This window comes from Cheilinus undulatus, linkage group 20 (genome assembly GCF_018320785.1).
Source record: "Cheilinus undulatus linkage group 20, ASM1832078v1, whole genome shotgun sequence".
NCBI lineage: Eukaryota > Metazoa > Chordata > Actinopteri > Labriformes > Labridae > Cheilinus > Cheilinus undulatus.
The window spans coordinates 75,352-95,516 of NC_054884.1; the positions used below are offsets into that span (position 1 = coordinate 75,352).

Sequence of the window (20,165 nt, forward strand, 5' to 3'; positions counted from 1 at the left end):
TTTTTTTAATCCTCTATCAACTAGGAGGGCATCTTCCCCAGGATTCATGAATTTACGCTCCATCCTACTCTCCTTCGATGTGATGTCTCTCTACTTGTGCATCTATGCAGCATGGGAGTCAGTTTGACACACCTTTTCCATGACCCACCCAATTCTACTTCTGATTGGCTAATAAGGCTAGTTTGAGAGCAGGAGAGTTGTGCTCCTCTCATATCATTGGCAGAGGAACTCATAAACTCGAGAGTGATAGTGATGATATCAAGATGTTTTTTCTTAAATACAAGACATTTTTATTCCGCAGCCAAACGCCGCATGCCGGAAATCTGGCACGGTGCCGGAATACTTTAAGCCCCGGTATAATCAGTCACTGATGTGAAACCCTGCGATGTCAGCCATTCCCCCTGTTCATGCTTACCTGTTCAGTAACAGGTGCACTGCGGCTGTCAGGCTGCCTGTCTCTCCCGTTTCCTTGGGTGCAAAAATTTTATTATTTTAAATGACGGTAAGGTAACTTTGCTCCCCCAGCTGGTTTCTACTTCAATCTAGCTGGGCATCACATGCACTGGAGGAAAATACTATAAACCAGCTATGCCTGTCACACTGACTGAAGCTCTGCTGAACCATATTAGTAGCTAGCTCCAGTAGCTACAGTAATATTAGGACTTACATTGTGTTTTTCTTCCTGTAAAGTCCCGCTCAGTTGAGAACTATCTGTGCTCGATTACTCTTCCTCACGGAAGTGGATGACGTAAACGGTGTGCCACGCTGAACTGACACTGAATTGTACAACGGAATTCGAATTGAATGAACTGAAATTGAATTTTTTTATTTAGAATTTAAGGAATATATAGAGTTGAATGCTCAAGTGAATAAAATACAATTTAAAAGCAAACAAATTCAATTTCAAAGCAAATAAATTCAGTTTAAAAGCAAAAAAAATCTGTTTCAAAACATTAAATTCAAATTCAATATATTATTCAAATTCGGTTTCTAGTGGCACAAATCTCAGCCCATACGCAGACCCCCAGAGTGCCTCTGTTTCCAAAATAATTTTTTTTTTAACCTCCGCAGAAATCTGGATTATGCCACAATGATGAGTATTGTTGTATAGTGTGTTTTATTTTCTCCGTGAGTTATTTTGATGCCTTTTACCTCTCATGTCACAGGACAGCCTGTGTCCAGATTAGGATTAAATGTTCAGTTATAAAGAATCTGTTTTATTGTTATGGGAGGAATTTTCACCGTTTGATGAGACCTGGAGTTAAATACGCTAGAGGAGTTAAAAACCATGTCCTGCTTTGACATTAAGTGATCAAGGCCATAATTTCACTTCTTGTTGACATAAAATTAAATTGTATCTAAGTAAATTTAGTTGATATCACTTTGGCATCACATATTTATTATGAGGGATTAAATCAGGCTGGAGACTGAACTGAGTCACTCACCAGAGGCGAAATACGATGTCTGTGTTTGTTGCTGATGGACAGATACACACGGAGAGTATTCACAATCCTGGCAACTGCTTCAATCCCCCACAGGGATAGAAGTTTGGTTTTACAAGGCCAAAAACCTCTGACATTCATTAAGGCCTGAGGAAGGAAACAGGAAAACTGAGGGGAGACAGGACTGGACTCTATGAGAGAGTGAGGTGCAGCTGTGCATGGTGGTTACATTCTTCATCTAAGTAAATAAATAAATAAGACAAAATAAATCCTTCTCCTTCAGTCTTAAAAATCATGCAGTCTCTATCAGTGTCTCTTTTGGACAGCGTGTCTGCAGAGCTGAGGTGATCAATCAGCTGCTCTCCAGTGCGCTCTGCTGTGCATCCTTTTACAATGTTCCTCCCTTCTCAGTCCGAGCATTTTGCATGTCTCCGTCTCCACCTGTCGTCTCTATGCCTGTGGGATCTTTTGTCAATACTCCTACTTTAGTAAAGGTTGAGGAGTTTCTGTCGTAATCTGCATTTAGATGAGGTTTATTAAAGAGCGTAAACAAAAATCATATATCACTAATAGCATCAGGTGCTATGAGAAACAAGCATGCGAGGAATAGAAAGACAAAATGAATGAACGTTAAAATGATGAAATGATCGTCAGGTGACTCGCGGATGGGCCGCTCAGTCATAGTCTGTACAGGAACTGATGCCCTCTGATATTCTGGGCACACCTGCCCCACACACCTGTGAGGGACCATGCGTATTTCTGCCTGCTAAGGTGAGAAGATCAAGAGGGAGCTGGTGCGTTTGCAGTGTGATATGCAGGGGATTGCAGGATTTTCCTGCATTACAGGTGTCAGACTTGTACGGTGAGCATATTGCATCACTTCCTCTTTGTGCGGTTGCTGTTTTTGTGTTTTTCTGAGCATCAGTCGAGCTCCAGTTCAATTTTTTACTCGTACTTTGAATCACTACTGTTTGATCGCTGTTGTGCTCTGTGTGCATGCAGTTCCCAGCACCCTCGTGGTTTACCTTCTTTTCTCTTAACCTCCCTTTCCTCTTTTACCACAACTTAGCCTAGCTTAGCCTTGGCCGCTCTGTGTGCCAGACGCTCAGTTTGCCCCCGTCCTCCTTTACCGATAATGGTACATACTGCATATATAATGTAGTTTATTTGAAGTTCTGGAGACGTGGCTCCACACCACTGAATCCACTGAATCTGATATCGATTCCTCTAGAAGAGAATCCATACCTAGTGCTACAAAACACGTCTCACCTCCGCTTCTCCGCGGAGTTTTGGCTTTACTGCTCATCCGTGTCAAGTGAATTTGGAGACCATTCTGACATGTCTATCCTGCCGTACCATGTGACTTTGAGAACCAAAGATAGGGCGTACTCACACTAGGCCATCCATACCATGGCTGGGCCCATTTCCGCTTAAAGTCTGGTACGTTTAGCCAGTGTGAGTGCAATGGTTCCTTGCACGCTTTGCGGCCCCGGCAGGGATGGACAAGGTGGGCTTAGGCACGGCACAGATGTAAATGAAGGAGCACAAACGCGGGAATGTGACGTGGCGTGAAGTAACAACAAGAGGACCCCCCCAGAGCAGAGGTAGCAGCTACATGCTAGAGACAGCAGGATTTTTCGAGAGAGAGAGAAATATGCATTTTGTCTCGTATTTCAACAAGTTACAAAGATTTCATAAGAGCTGAAGAATTTAACTTCGCACAGCTCTCGATCTCGTTGTAATGGATCCCAGTCCAGTCCACATTTCTGACCAGTTTCTAGCAAAGTCAGGCTTTAATGACTGTGAGAGGATTTTTTAGTTTGTGAAATAAAACTTCCTCCCTTGATTGAGTCACAAACAGCCGCTCACAGGATAACTGGATAACAAACACCTTTCATCCTCCATGCATAAAGGAGAGTGCCAATTACCCAGACAAGTGTGTGCCGGGGTTAATCACACAGCTGATTTAACCTCTCTTATTAAAAAATTGTAATACCAAACTATCATCCAATGAATTAACTTACCTCTAATTCTATATCATGTTATCAGGAAGAGAAATTGGGATCTTGATCGCTGATGTTTGAACGGAGCATTGTTTATTAATCCTGAGGCATTTTCACTTCCAGCTCTCATTAGATGATTAAAATAGCTCTCGTCATCATTTAAAAAATCTTTTAACTGAACATTTAATCCTGCTCGGGACACAGGCTGTCCTGTGACATGAGAGCTTGTTTGGTGAAGCACTGAACGGCATCCAAACACAGAGAGATGCAGGGTTCATGATGCGTAAAATAATTCCGGGGGGTTCAGATAGTACACGGACACACAGAGGAATGACTGTGGGGGCTCATACAAGTTAAAAAGTCCAGGTTTCATTCAGCAGAGGTGCCTGAAACTCTGAGCAGGCTCAAGATTTTATCCTGTGAGCGATAATTCTCTGCTATGAACCGCTTTTTCTCTCCCTGTCTCTCTCTATGTCTCTCTCTCTCTCCTCACTGTATAGTTAATGTAGCTGATCCCAGGTCAGGTGAAATAACTCCAGTGTCAGATCAGATATCGTATAAATCTGCTGCTATTTTACAGCCTAAACAACAACACTTATGTATACTGAGTCAACAAAAGGTATAAATTCATCAACGGTGGATGCTTAGTGTGTTGACGTCAGTGCGTGACGTATCCGTGCCCAGGCCTGGATGCGTTGAGCAGTGTGAGTGTGGGCCAAAGGAGGGACAGGGGGTGAAATGGGCTTCAGCACGGTTAGAATACGGCACGGTACGAATGGCCTAGAGTGAGTGCACCCATACATGAGTAACAGATTTCAGCAGCTCCACTCACTCACATATGAATTCATTTTATAGTCTATGATGTGAACCTGGCTGTCTTTCTCACTCAATGTGGTCTCTAAGTACATTTTAAAATGGTAAGAAAACATAAAAAAAATCCCAAGACCAGCAAATGTTATGCTTTCTGTTCAACACTATGAACGAATTTTGTCTTAATCTTTCAAGAGCATGTGTACATGTGTTTATGTGTTGTCAACTTAACTCAATAAAAAGTTGCTCACAAAAAAATCCTGACCACATGCCAATACCAGAAAATGTATAAAGACCAAGTTGTACAACATAAGATAAATATTTCTATGAACATCTTTGATGACTTGTATTTCTTATATTTTTGCTTGAAACTAGTGGCTATAGGTGGCTAATATAGCCCTTTTATCTGATTCTTTCAAAAAAGAAAAGAAATTGGGCATTTTCATGAAGTAGATATTTTAATTCTACATACAAGTTTGTGCTATGATTATATTTTATTTTATTTTTTACATGATTGCACAAACATTTAAATTTCATTGAAGTTTTTCCCTAAATGGATTTCTGAATGGCCTGCATACTTCTTTTTATTTGCCTGAAATGTGAACCTTTTGAAAGTTTGTGAGTCCAAAAAGGTATTCTTTCTTCAAAAGTATCAGTATTGATAAAATTACAAAAAGTATCAAAAAGTATCGGTATCATATGGAATTCAAAAACATAGGTATCCCCTATCTCTAAATCTCGGCTGTAGCTAGGCAGACCCCGTAGCGTGTATTTCCCTATAACTAAACGTTATAGGGATACATGATAATTATCGGTGCCGATAAATTATCAGAGGATATTGCATATATTTGACATATTTTTTAGGGGTGTCAGCGACTAAGGTTTTTCAAAGTTGAATCTGATTCATCATTTTGCATTTAGTCGACTAATAGTCGAACGGCGTTTCCACTAGACTTTTTTTTGTCCCCGGTCAAAATGAGTGGCAGTCCTCAAGAATTCTGGACATTTAGAACAACTACCGGACATTTGCTTTAACATTATTTTTCCTGACACATGCAGTCAGTTACACAATATACACCAACGGTAAACTCATAAACAGCAACTAGGGGTGCACCGATTGATCGGCCAAAATCAGTATTGGCGCCGATTTCCTTAATTTTAGGAGACCAGCGATCTGCCGATCCTTGTAAATAAGATCGGTGGGTAAGATCGGTTTGCCTCTACCTACTAAAATGTGAAAAATGAAAGACTAAAGGAAATTATATAATTTAGTAGTTTGGACAGCAATGCTGTAAACTTTTCATTTATATTTCAGAGAACTACCTCATGTGCAGTTAAAACAACAAGTTTGTATTGTTTCACAGGTATTGTTCAATGTTTTTCAATAAAAAAAGATTGGAACATTTAAGGTGTATGCTGACAGTTATAAAAAAAATAGGTATTGGCCAAAATTGGAATCGGCAGGTCAGGCTTTTTAAAGATCGGTGAATGGCCAGAAAATTGCAATCGGTGTGCCCCTAACAACAACAGTTAGCTTCACATCAGCACTGTTAGCCTGTTAGCACATCGGCTGCTAACATAACTTTGCAGCTTACAACAGCCAAATACCATCCTCCACCGACAACAACAAAGCATCCAAACACACAACAATAGTGCTCTGTTAACTGGACACTGCATTAGAACTCTACATTTCAAATGAAAAACAAGTCTTACCGTCAGCTGCTAATATCAGTCCTCATGATGACAGCTGAAACCTCTGCTAAAACTGTAAATCCAACCATCCTGATTTATTTGGACTAGTCCTGGAAAGACAAAAGCTCCACAGCAGATAGTCCGGTCCAGTCCTCCTGTCATTAACAGCTTATCCAAGACTACTTCTGCTAATTAGCCGGCATAGACCTCTCTCTCTCTGCTGCTGCATTGGTGTTTGCGACGCTCAGCAATAGTTCCCTTCGTTTCAGCCTCTTCATTACTCGCAGCAATGACACAAAATCTCTCCATACCGGTGATGACATTAAGCCATTGGTTGACCAGGAAAACCTCACTTAGATTAAAATTATGCTTCACAAGAAAGCTCTGGTCAAACTTTCCCACTTTCGCTGCAGAGTCCCCAGCAGTACTGAGCATGAGCAGAGAAATAGCTTTGCTTTGACATCATCGTGCTAACTTATCGTAACTTAAATGAGTGACACGTGTCAGCACCATGGACAGTGGCACATTAAACGAGTGACACGTCAAGCACCATGGACAGTACCACATTAAATTTGTGACACATGTCAGCACCATTGACAGCGCCACATTATATGAGTGACACATGTCAGCACCATGGACAGAGTCACATTAAATGAGTGACACATGTCAGCACTGTGGACAGCGCCACATTAATTGAGTGTCATATGTCAGTACCGTGGACAGCTCCACATTATATGAGTGACAAATGTCAGCACCATGGACAGAGCAACATTATCTGGGTGACACATGTTAGCACCGTGGACAGCACCACATTATGTGAGTGACACATGTCAGCACTATGGACAGCGCCACATTATATGAGTGACACATGTCAGCACCGTGTATGGAGCCACATTAAATGAGTGACACATGTCAGCACCGTGGACAGCGCCACATTAATTGAGTGTCACATATCAGCACCGTGGACAGTGCCACATTATAGGGGTGACAAGTGACAGCACCATGGACAGCACCACTTTAATACACATGACACTTTTTAGCTTAAACATAAAGAATCTGATATTTTACAGCACAAATGCACACTCGTACAAAACCTTGCATTCATTGAATGGCATCAAACTTTTAAATAATATCGACTTCACAGCAGCAGAGTGAGAATAACATTAAATCATGAGATAACCTGTTTATTTTCCTCAAACAGCCCCGTATTGCTTCCTTGGCCTCCTCTCTCTCTCTTTCTTTTCTTTTTCTCTTCTTTCTGTTCTCTACTGTTTTTAGAATGTTGCAGGGCTGAAGGCCAAAACAAACGTGGAACCATTGAGGACTGTTTTTAGAATTTACCAGGGCTTAAGGCCAAAACAAATGTGGAACCATTGAGTACTGTTTTTAGAATACAGCAGGGCTGAAGGCCAAAACAAACGTGGAACCATTGAGTACTGTTTTTACAATACAGCAGGGCTGAAGGCCAAAACAAACGTGGAACAATTGGTAGTGTTTTTAGAATACAGCAGGGCTGAAGGCCAAAACAAACGTGGAACCATTGAGTACTGTTTTTACAATACAGCAGGGCTGAAGGCCAAAACAAACGTGGAACAATTGGTAGTGTTTTTAGAATACAGCAGGGCTGAAGGCCAAAACAAACGTGGAACCATTGAGGATTGTTTTTAAAATTTACCAGGGCTGAAGGCCAAAACAAACGTGGAACCATTGGTGCTGTTTTTAGAATACAGCAGGGCTGAAGGCCAAAACAAACATGGAACCATTGAGGACTGTTTTTAGAATTTACCAGGGCTTAAGGCCAAAACAAATGTGGAACCATTGAGTACTGTTTTTAGAATACAGCAGGGCTGAAGGCCAAAACAAACGTGGAACCATTGGTGCTGTTTTTAGAATACAGCAGGGCTGAAGGCCAAAACAAACATGGAACCATTGAGGACTGTTTTTAGAATTTACCAGGGCTTAAGGCCAAAACAAATGTGGAACCATTGAGTACTGTTTTTAGAATACAGCAGGGCTGAAGGCCAAAACAAACGTGGAACCATTGAGTACTGTTTTGACAATACAGCAGGGCTGAAGGCCCAAACAAACATGGAACCATTGAGGACTGTTTTTAGAATATAGCAGGGCCGAAGGCCAAAACAAATGTGGAACCATTGAGTACTGTTTTTAGAATACAGCAGGGCTGAAGGCCAAAACAAATGTGGAACCATTGAGTACTGTTTTTAGAATACAGCAGGGCTGAAGGCCAAAACAAACGTGGAACCATTGGTGCTGTTTTTAGAATACAGCAGGGCTGAAGGCCAAAACAAACATGGAACCATTGGTACTGTTTTTAGAATACAGCAGGGCTGAAGGCCAAAACAAACGTGGAACCATTGGTACTGTTTTTAGAATACATTAGGGCTGAAGGCCAAAACAAATGTGGAACCATTGAGTACTGTTTTTAGAATACAGCAGGGCTGAAGGCCAAAACAAATGTGGAACCATTGGTACTGTTTTTAGAATACAGCAGGGCTGAATGCCAAAACAAACATGGAACCATTGGTACTGTTTTTAGAATACATTAGGGCTGAAGGCCAAAACAAACGTGGAACCATTGAGGACTGTTTTTAGAATACAGCAGGGCTGAAGGCCAAAACAAATGTGGAACCATTGAGTACTGTTTTTAGAATACAGCAGGGCTGAAGGCCAAAACAAACGTGGAACCGTTGGTGCTGTTTTTAGAATACAGCAGGGCTGAAGGCCAAAACAAACATGGAACCATTGGTACTGTTTTTAGAATGCAGCAGGGCTGAAGGCCAAAACAAACATGGAACCATTGGTACTGTTTTTAGAATACATTAGGGCTGAAGGCCAAAACAAACGTGGAACCATTGAGTACTGTTTTTAGAATACAGCAGGGCTGAAGGCCAAAACAAATGTGGAACCATTGGTACTGTTTTTAGAATACAGCAGGGCTGAAGGCCAAAACAAACATGGAACCATTGGTACTGTTTTTAGAATACATTAGGGCTGAAGGCCAAAACAAACGTGGAACCATTGAGGACTGTTTTTAGAATACAGCAGGGCTGAAGGCCAAAACAAATGTGGAACCATTGAGTACTGTTTTTAGAATACAGCAGGGCTGAAGGCCAAAACAAACGTGGAACCGTTGGTGCTGTTTTTAGAATACAGCAGGGCTGAAGGCCAAAACAAACATGGAACCATTGGTACTGTTTTTAGAATGCAGCAGGGCTGAAGGCCAAAACAAACATGGAACCATTGGTACTGTTTTTAGAATACATTAGGGCTGAAGGCCAAAACAAACGTGGAACCATTGAGTACTGTTTTTAGAATACAGCAGGGCTGAAGGCCAAAACAAATGTGGAACCATTGGTACTGTTTTTAGAATACAGCAGGGCTGAAGGCCAAAACAAACATGGAACCATTGGTACTGTTTTTAGAATACATTAGGGCTGAAGGCCAAAACAAACGTGGAACCATTGAGTACTGTTTTTAGAATACAGCAGGGCTGAAGGCCAAAAAAAGTGTGGAACCATTTAGGACTGTTTTTAGAATACAGCAGGGCTGAAGGCCAAAACAAACGTGGAACCATTGGTGCTGTTTTTAGAATACAGCAGGGCTGAAGGCCAAAACAAACATGGAACCATTGGTACTGTTTTTAGAATACAGCAGGGCTGAAGGCCAAGACAAACGTGGAACCATTGAGTACTGTTTTGACAATACAGCAGGGCTTAAGGCCAAAACAAATGTGGAACCATTGGTACTGTTTTTAGAATATAGCAGAGCTGAAGGCCAAAACAAATGTGGAACCATTGGTGCTGTTTTTAGAATACAGCAGGGCTGAAGGCCAAAACAATTGTGGAACCATTGGTGCTGTTTTTAGAATACAGCAGGGCTGAAGGCCAAAACAAACATGGAACCATTGGTGCTGTTTTTTGAATACAGCAGGGCTGAAGGCCAAAACAAATGTGGAACCACTGGTACTGTTTTTAGAATATAGCAAGGCTGAAGGCTAAAAACAAATGTGGAACCATTGGTACTGTTTTTAAAATATAGCAGGGCTGAAGGCCAAAACAAACGTGGAACCATTGGTACTGTTTTTAGAATAAAGCAGGGCTGAAGGCTAAAAACAAATGTGGAACCATTGGTACTGTTTTTAGAATATAGCAGGGCTGAAGGCTAAAAACAAATGTGGAACCATTGGTACTGTTTTTAGAATATAGCAGGGCTGAAGGCCAAAACAAACGTGGAACCATTGGTGCTGTTTTTAGAATATAGCAGGGCTGAAGGCCAAAACAAACATGGAACCATTGGTGCTGTTTTTAGAATACAGCAGGGCTGAAGGCCAAAACAAACGTGGAACCATTGGTGCTGTTTTTAGAATACAGCAGGGCTGAAGGCCAAAACAAACATGGAACCATTGGTGCTGTTTTTAGAATACAGCAGGGCTGAAGGCCAAAACAAACATGGAACCATTGGTACTGTTCTTAGAATATAGCGGGGCCGAAGGCCCAAACAAATGTGGACCCATTGGTACTGTTTTTAGAATACAGCAGGGCTGAAGGCCAAAACAAACATGGAACCATTGGTACTGTTCTTAGAATATAGCGGGGCCGAAGGCCCAAACAAATGTGGACCCATTGGTACTGTTTTTAGAATATAGCAGGGCCGAAGGCCCAAAAAAATGTGGAACAATTGGTACTGTTTTTAGAATATAGCAGGGCCGAAGGCCCAAACAAACGTGGAGCCACTGAGTACTGCTTTTAGAATATAGCAGGGCTGAAGGCCAAAACAAATGTAGAACCATTGGTACTGTTTTTAAAATATATAAAAGGGCCGAAGACCCAAACAAATGTGGAACAATTGGTACTGTTTTTAGAATATAGCAGGGCCGAAGGCCCAAACAATTGTGGAACCATGGGTACTGTTTTTAGAATATAGCAGGGCTGAAGGCCAAAACAAATGTGGAACCATTGGTACTGTTTTCAAAATATAGCAGGGATGAAGGCCAAAACAAATGTGGAACCATTGGTACTGTTTTTAGAATATAGCAGGGCTGAAGGCCAAAACAAACGTGGAACCATTGGTGCTGTTTTTAGAATATAGCAGGCCTGAAGGCCAAAACAAACATGGAACCATTGGTGCTGTTTTTAGAATACAGCAGGGCTGAAGGCCAAAACAAACATGGAACCATTGGTGCTGTTTTTAGAATACAGCAGGGCTGAAGGCCAAACCAAACATGGAACCATTGAGTACTGTTTTTACAATACAGCAGGGCTGAAGGCCAAAACAAATGTGGAACAATTGGTAGTGTTTTTAGAATACAGCAGGGCTGAAGGCCAAAACAAACATGGAACCATTGGTACTGTTTTTAGAATACAGCAGGGCTGAAGGCCAAAACAAACATGGAACCATTGGTGCTGTTTTTAGAATACAGCAGGGCTGAAGGCCAAAACAAACGTGGAACCATTGAGTACTGTTTTTACAATACAGCAGGGCTGAAGGCCAAAACAAATGTGGAACAATTGGTAGTGTTTTTAGAATACAGCAGGGCTGAAGGCCAAAACAAACATGGAACCATTGGTACTGTTTTTAGAATATAGCGGGGCCGAAGGCCCAAACAAATGTGGACCCATTGGTACTGTTTTTAGAATACAGCAGGGCCGAAGGCCCAAACAAATGTGGAACCATTGGTACTGTTTTTAGAATACAGCAGGGCCGAAGGCCAAAACAAACGTGGAGCCACTGAGTACTGCTTTTAGAATATAGCAGGGCTGAAGGCCAAAACAAATGTAGAACCATTGATACTGTTTTAAAATATATAAAAGGGCCGAAGACCCAAACAAATGTGGAACAATTGGTACTGTTTTTAGAATATAGCAGGGCCGAAGGCCCAAACAATTGTGGAACCATGGGTACTGTTTTTAGAATATAGCAGGGCTGAAGGCCAAAACAAATGTGGAACCATTGGTACTGTTTTCAAAATATAGCAGGGATGAAGGCCCAAACAAATGTGGAACCATTGGTACTGTTTTTAGAATATAGCAGGGCTGAAGGCCAAAACAAACGTAGAACCATTGGTACTGTTTTTAGAATATAGCCGGGCCGAAGGCCCAAACAAACGTGGAACCATTGGTGCTGTTTTTAGAATATAGCAGGGCCGAAGGCCAAAACAAACATGGAACCATTCTTACTGTTTTTAGAATGTAGCAGGGCCGAAGGCCCAAACAAACGTGGAACCATTGAGGACTGTTTTTAGAATTTACCAGGGCTTAAGGCCAAAACAAATGTGGAACCATTGAGTACTGTTTTTAGAATACAGCAGGGCTGAAGGCCAAAACAAACGTGGAACCATTGAGGACTGTTTTTAGAATACAGCAGGGCTGAAGGCCAAAACAAACGTGGAACCGTTGGTGCTGTTTTTAGAATACAGCAGGGCTGAAGGCCAAAACAAACGTGGAACCACTGAGTACTGCTTTTAGAATATAGCAGGGCTGAAGGCCAAAACAAACGTGGAGCCACTGAGTACTGCTTTTAGAATATAGCAGGGCTGAAGGCCAAAACAAATGTAGAACCATTGGTACTGTTTTCAAAATATAGCAGGGATGAAGGCCCAAACAAATGTGGAACCATTGGTACTGTTTTTAGAATATAGCAGGGCTGAAGGCCAAAACAAACGTAGAACCATTGGTACTGTTTTTAGAATATAGCCGGGCCGAAGGCCCAAACAAACGTGGAACCATTGGTGCTGTTTTTAGAATATAGCAGGGCCGAAGGCCAAAACAAACATGTGGAACCATTGGTACTGTTTTTAGAATGTAGCAGGGCTGAAGGCCAAAACAAACGTAGAACCATTGGTACTGTTTTTAGAATATAGCCGGGCCGAAGGCCCAAACAAACGTGGAACCATTGGTGCTGTTTTTAGAATATAGCAGGGCCGAAGGCCAAAACAAACATGGAACCATTCTTACTGTTTTTAGAATGTAGCAGGGCCGAAGGCCAAAACAAACATGGAACCATTCTTACTGTTTTTAGAATGTAGCAGGGCCGAAGGCCCAAACAAATGTGGAACCATTGGTACTGTTTTTAGAATATAGCAGGGCTGAAGGCCAAAACAAATGTAGAACCATTGGTACTGTTTTTAAAATATATAAAAGGGCCGAAGACCCAAACAAATCTGGAACAATTGGTACTGTTTTCAAAATATAGCAGGGATGAAGGCCCAAACAAATGTGGAACCATTGGTACTGTTTTTAGGATATAGCAGGGCTGAAGGCCAAAACAAACGTGGAACCATTGGTGCTGTTTTTAGAATATAGCAGGGCTGAAGGCCCAAACAAATGTGGAACCATTGGTACTGTTTTTAGGATATAGCAGGGCTGAAGGCCAAAACAAACGTGGAACCATTGGTGCTGTTTTTAGAATACAGCAGGGCTGAAGGCCAAAACAAACATGGAACCATTGAGTACTGTTTTTACAATACAGCAGGGCTGAAGGCCAAAACAAACATGGAACCATTGGTGCTGTTTTTAGAATACAGCAGGGCTGAAGGCCAAAACAAATGTGGAACCACTGGTACCGTTTTTAGAATATAGCAGGGCTGAAGGCTAAAAACAAACATGGAACCATTGGTACTGTTTTTAGAATATAGCGGGGCCGAAGGCCCAAACAAATGTGGACCCATTGGTACTGTTTTTAGAATACAGCAGGGCCGAAGGCCCAAACAAATGTGGAACCATTGAGGACTGTTTTTAGAATAAAGCAGAGCTGAAGGCCAAAACAAACGTGGAACCATTGAGGACTGTTTTTAGAATAAAGCAGAGCTGAAGGCCAAAACAAACGTGGAACCATTCTTACTGTTTTTAGAATACAGCAGGGCTGAAGGCCAAAACAAACGTGGAGCCACTGAGTACTGCTTTTAGAATATAGCAGGGCTGAAGGCCAAAACAAACGTGGAGCCACTGAGTACTGCTTTTAGAATATAGCAGGGCTGAAGGCCAAAACAAATGTAGAACCATTGATACTGTTTTAAAATATATAAAAGGGCCGAAGACCCAAACAAATGTGGAACCATGGGTACTGTTTTTAGAATATAGCAGGGCTGAAGGCCAAAACAAATGTGGAACCATTGGTACTGTTTTCAAAATATAGCAGGGATGAAGGCCCAAACAAATGTGGAACCATTGGTACTGTTTTTAGAATATAGCAGGGCTGAAGGCCAAAACAAACGTGGAACCATTGGTACTGTTTTTAGAATATAGCCGGGCCGAAGGCCCAAACAAACGTGGAACCATTCTTACTGTTTTTAGAATTTACCAGGGCCGAAGGCCAAAACAAATGTGGAACCATTGGTACTGTTTTTAGAATATAGCAGGGCTGAAGGCCAAAACAAATGTGGAACCATTGGTACTGTTTATAGAATTTACCAGGGCTGAAGGCCAAAACAAATGTGGAACCATTGAGTACTGTTTATAGAATTTACCTTGGCTGAAGGCCAAAACAAATGTGGAACCATTGGTACTGTTTTTATAATATAGCAGGGCTGTAACAACAAGTCCATAAAGATCCATACACTGCATGAAAAGTCTCCACTGACTCTTCAATGTTAAGCATGCATAAGCATGCATTATGTTTGCATAACCAGCTCTTATATGAACTGTTTTCAAGAAAATGTGACAAAAAAAAATGTTGATCAAAAGATGCCAGCAAATCTATTCCCCCTAACTATAATTAGAAGATAAAAAAAATTAAAAATTGATTGATGCTTACTAAAGCAGTCAGAAATGTCTGACAGCTATCCTTACTCTAAAGCTACAAAACATGGGTAGGGTAGGAACTCTGTGTAAAATGTCGCCATACAGAAAATTCATAGAAAAATAATATTAAATGAATAAATAAATGAAAAAGAAAAACGTGTGAATAAAGATACACATCTATGAACATTCAGAAAAGTCAATTTTAAGAATCTGATTTTTTTCCAGAAAGCTAAGGCTCCATTAGAATTTATTCACCACTATCCAAGATAATTATTTTTCGTTTACCAACTGTTACACTGAAATATTGTCAGAACATTAAAGGTAAAAGCCCTGCCTCTGACTAACAGCCCCCTGGTGCCCCACACTCACTGTATCATCATCTAGACCTGAACACTGATACACCACACACCTACGTCATCATCTAGACCTGAACACTGATACACCACACACCTACGTCATCATCTAGACCTGAACACTGATACACCACACACCCAGGTCCTCATCTAGACCTGAACACTGATACACCACACACCCAGGTCCTCATCTAGACCTGAACACTGATACACCACACACCCAGGTCCTCATCTAGACCTGAACACTGATACACCACACACCCAGGTCCTCATCTAGACCTGAACACTGATACACCACACACCCAGGTCCTCATCTAGACCTGAACACTGATACACCACACACCTACGTCATCATCTAGACCTGAACACTGATACACCACACACCTACGTCATCATCTAGACCTGAACACTGATACACCACACACCCAGGTCCTCATCTAGACCTGAACACTGATACACCACACACCTACGTCATCATCTAGACCTGAACACTGATACACCACACACCTACGTCATCATCTAGACCTGAACACTGATACACCACACACCCAGGTCCTCATCTAGACCTGAACACTGATACACCACACACCTACGTCATCATCTAGACCTGAACACTGATACACCACACACCCAGGTCCTCATCTAGACCTGAACACTGATACACCACACACCCAGGTCCTCATCTAGACCTGAACACTGATACACCACACACCCAGGTCCTCATCTAGACCTGAACACTGATACACCACACACCTACGTCATCATCTAGACCTGAACACTGATACACCACACACCCAGGTCCTCATCTAGACCTGAACACTGATACACCTCACACCTACGTCATCATCTAGACCTGAACACTGATACACCACACACCCAGGTCCTCATCTAGACCTGAACACTGATACACCACACAGGTCCTCATCTAGACCTGAACACTGATACACCACACACCCAGGTCCTCATCTAGACCTGAACACTGATACACCACACACCCAGGTCCTCATCTAGACCTGAACACTGATACACCTCACACCTACGTCATCATCTAGACCTGAACACTGATACACCACACACCCAGGTCCTCATCTAGACCTGAACACTGATACACCACACACCTACGTCATCATCTAGACCTGAACACTGATACACCACACACCCAGGTCCTCATCTAGACCTGAACACTGATACACCACACACCCAGGTCCTCATCTAGACCTGAACACTGATACACCACACACCTACGTCATCATCTAGACCTGAACACTGATACACCACACACCCAGGTCCTCATCTAGACCTGAACACTGATACACCACACACCCAGGTCCTCATCTAGACCTGAACACTGATACACCACACACCCAGGTCCTCATCTAGACGTGAACCCTGATACACCACACACCCAGGTCCTCATCTAGACCTGAACACTGATACACCACACACCTCGGTCATCATCTAGACCTGAACACTGATACACCACACACCCAGGTCCTCATCTAGACCTGAACACTGATACACCACACACCCAGGTCCTCATCTAGACCTGAACACTGATACACCACACACCCAGGTCCTCATCTAGACCTGAACACTGATACACCTCACACCCAGGTCCTCATCTAGACCTGAACACTGATACACCTCACACCTACGTCATCATCTAGACCTGAACACTGATACACCACACACCCAGGTCCTCATCTAGACCTGAACACTGATACACCACACACCCAGGTCCTCATCTAGACCTGAACACTGATACACCACACACCCAGGTCCTCATCTAGACCTGAACACTGATACACCTCACACCTACGTCATCATCTAGACCTGAACACTGATACACCACACACCCAGGTCCTCATCTAGACCTGAACACTGATACACCACACACCTACGTCCTCATCTAGACCTGAACACTGATACACCACACCCCTACGTCATCATCTAGACCTGAACACTGATACACCACACACCCAGGTCATCATCTAGACCTGAACACTGATACACCTCACACCCTAGGTCATCATCTAGACCTGAACACTGATACACCACACCCACGTCATCATCTAGACCTGAACACTGATACACCACACACCCAGGTCCTCATCTAGACCTGAACACTGATACACCACACACCCAGGTCCTCATCTAGACCTGAACACTGATACACCTCACACCTACGTCATCATCTAGACCTGAACACTGATACACCACACACCTACGTCATCATCTAGACCTGAACACTGATACACCACACACCTACGTCATCATCTAGACCTGAACACTGATACACCACACACCTACGTCATCATCTAGACCTGAACACTGATACACCACACACCCAGGTCCTCATCTAGACCTGAACACTGATACACCACACACCCAGGTCCTCATCTAGACCTGAACACTGATACACCACACACCCAGGTCCTCATCTAGACCTGAACACTGATACACCACACACCCAGGTCCTCATCTAGACCTGAACACTGATACACCTCACACCCAGGTCCTCATCTAGACCTGAACACTGATACACCACACACCTACGTCATCATCTAGACCTGAACACTGATACACCACACACCTACGTCATCATCTAGACCTGAACACTGATACACCTCACACCTACGTCACCATCTAGACCTGAACACTGATACACCACACACCTACGTCATCATCTAGACCTGAACACTGATACACCTCACACCCAGGTCCTCATCTAGACCTGAACACTGATACACCACACACCTACGTCATCATCTAGACCTGAACACTGATACACCACACACCCAGGTCCTCATCTAGACCTGAACACTGATACACCACACACCCAGGTCCTCATCTAGACCTGAACACTGATACACCGCACACACCCAGGTCCTCATCTAGACCTGAACACTGATACAACACACACGCAGGTCCTCATCTAGACCTGAACACTGATACACCACACACCCAGGTCCTCATCTAGACCTGAACACTGATACACCACACACCCAGGTCCTCATCTAGACCTGAACACTGATACACCTCACACCTACGTCATCATCTAGACCTGAACACTGATACACCTCACACCTACGTCATCATCTAGACCTGAACACTGATACACCTCACACCCAGGTCCTCATCTAGACCTGAACACTGATACACCACACACCTACGTCATCATCTAGACCTGAACACTGATACACCACACACCCAGGTCCTCATCTAGACCTGAACACTGATACACCACACACCTACGTCATCATCTAGACCTGAACACTGATACACCACACACCCAGGTCCTCATCTAGACCTGAACACTGATACACCACACACCCAGGTCCTCATCTAGACCTGAACACTGATACACCACACACCCAGGTCCTCATCTAGACCTGAACACTGATACACCACACACCCAGGTCCTCATCTAGACCTGAACACTGATACACCACACACCCAGGTCCTCATCTAGACCTGAACACTGATACACCACACACCTACGTCATCATCTAGACCTGAACACTGATACACCACACACCCAGGTCCTCATCTAGACCTGAACACTGATACACCACACACCCAGGTCCTCATCTAGACCTGAACACTGATACACCACACACCCAGGTCCTCATCTAGACCTGAACACTGATACACCACACACCCAGGTCCTCATCTAGACCTGAACACTGATACACCACACACCCAGGTCCTCATCTAGACCTGAACACTGATACACCTCACACCTACGTCATCATCTAGACCTGAACACTGATACACCACACACCTACGTCATCATCTAGACCTGAACACTGATACACCACACACCCAGGTCCTCATCTAGACCTGAACACTGATACACCACACACGCAGGTCCTCATCTAGACCTGAACACTGATACACCACACACCCAGGTCCTCATCTAGACCTGAACACTGATACACCACTCCACTACGTCTTCATATAGACCTTAACACTGATACACCTCACACCCAGGTCCTCATCTAGACCTGAACACTGATACACCACACACCTACGTCATCATCTAGACCTGAACACTGATACACCACACACCCAGGTCCTCATCTAGACCTGAACACTGATACACCACACACCTACGTCATCATCTAGACCTGAACACTGATACACCACACACCTACGTCATCATCTAGACCTGAACACTGATACACCACACACCTACGTCATCATCTAGACCTGAACACTGATACACCACACACCCAGGTCCTCATCTAGACCTGAACACTGATACACCTCACACCTACGTCATCATCTAGACCTGAACACTGATACACCACACACCCAGGTCCTCATCTAGACCTGAACACTGATACACCACACACCCAGGTCGTCATCTAGACCTGAACACTGATACACCACACACCTACGTCATCATCTAGACCTGAACACTGATACACCACACACCTACGTCATCATCTAGACCTGAACACTGATACACCACACACCCAGGTCCTCATCTAGACCTGAACACTGATACACCACACACCCAGGTCCTCATCTAGACCTGAACACTGATACACCACACACCCAGGTCCTCATCTAGACCTGAACACTGATACACCACACACCCAGGTCGTCATCTAGACCTGAACACTGATACACCTCACACCTACGTCATCATCTAGACCTGAACACTGATACACCTCACACCTACGTCACCATCTAGACCTGAACACTGATACACCTCACACCTACGTCATCATCTAGACCTGACCACCGATACACCACACACCCAGGTCCTCATCTAGACCTGAACACTGATACACCACACACCCAGGTCCTCATCTAGACCTGAACACTGATACACCACACACCCAGGTCCTCATCTAGACCTGAACACTGATACACCACACACCCAGGTCCTCATCTAGACCTGAACACTGATACACCACACACCTACGTCATCATCTAGACCTGAACACTGATACACCACACACCTACGTCATCATCTAGACCTGAACACTGATACACCACACACCTACGTCATCATCTAGACCTGAACACTGATACACCACACACCTACGTCCTCATCTAGACCTGAACACTTCTACACCTCACACCTACGTCATC

General features: G+C 43.3%; 1 protein-coding gene across 2 annotated transcripts in view; it reads right to left on the reverse strand.

Moving 5' to 3' along the window:
* si:ch211-214e3.5 (zinc finger protein 518A) overlaps nt 1-20,165 on the reverse strand; it is a 58,685-nt gene that overhangs the window by 13,920 nt on the left and 24,600 nt on the right. Inside the window, exon 1 of one of the 2 annotated variants that reach the window (XM_041815589.1) lies at nt 1,446-1,503. The exons of the other annotated variant lie outside the window; for it this stretch is intronic. The gene's annotated coding sequence lies outside the window, so the exon portion shown is untranslated. Of the gene's footprint in view, nt 1-1,445; nt 1,504-20,165 lie in introns of those variants that run through there. 2 annotated transcript variants of the gene reach the window in all.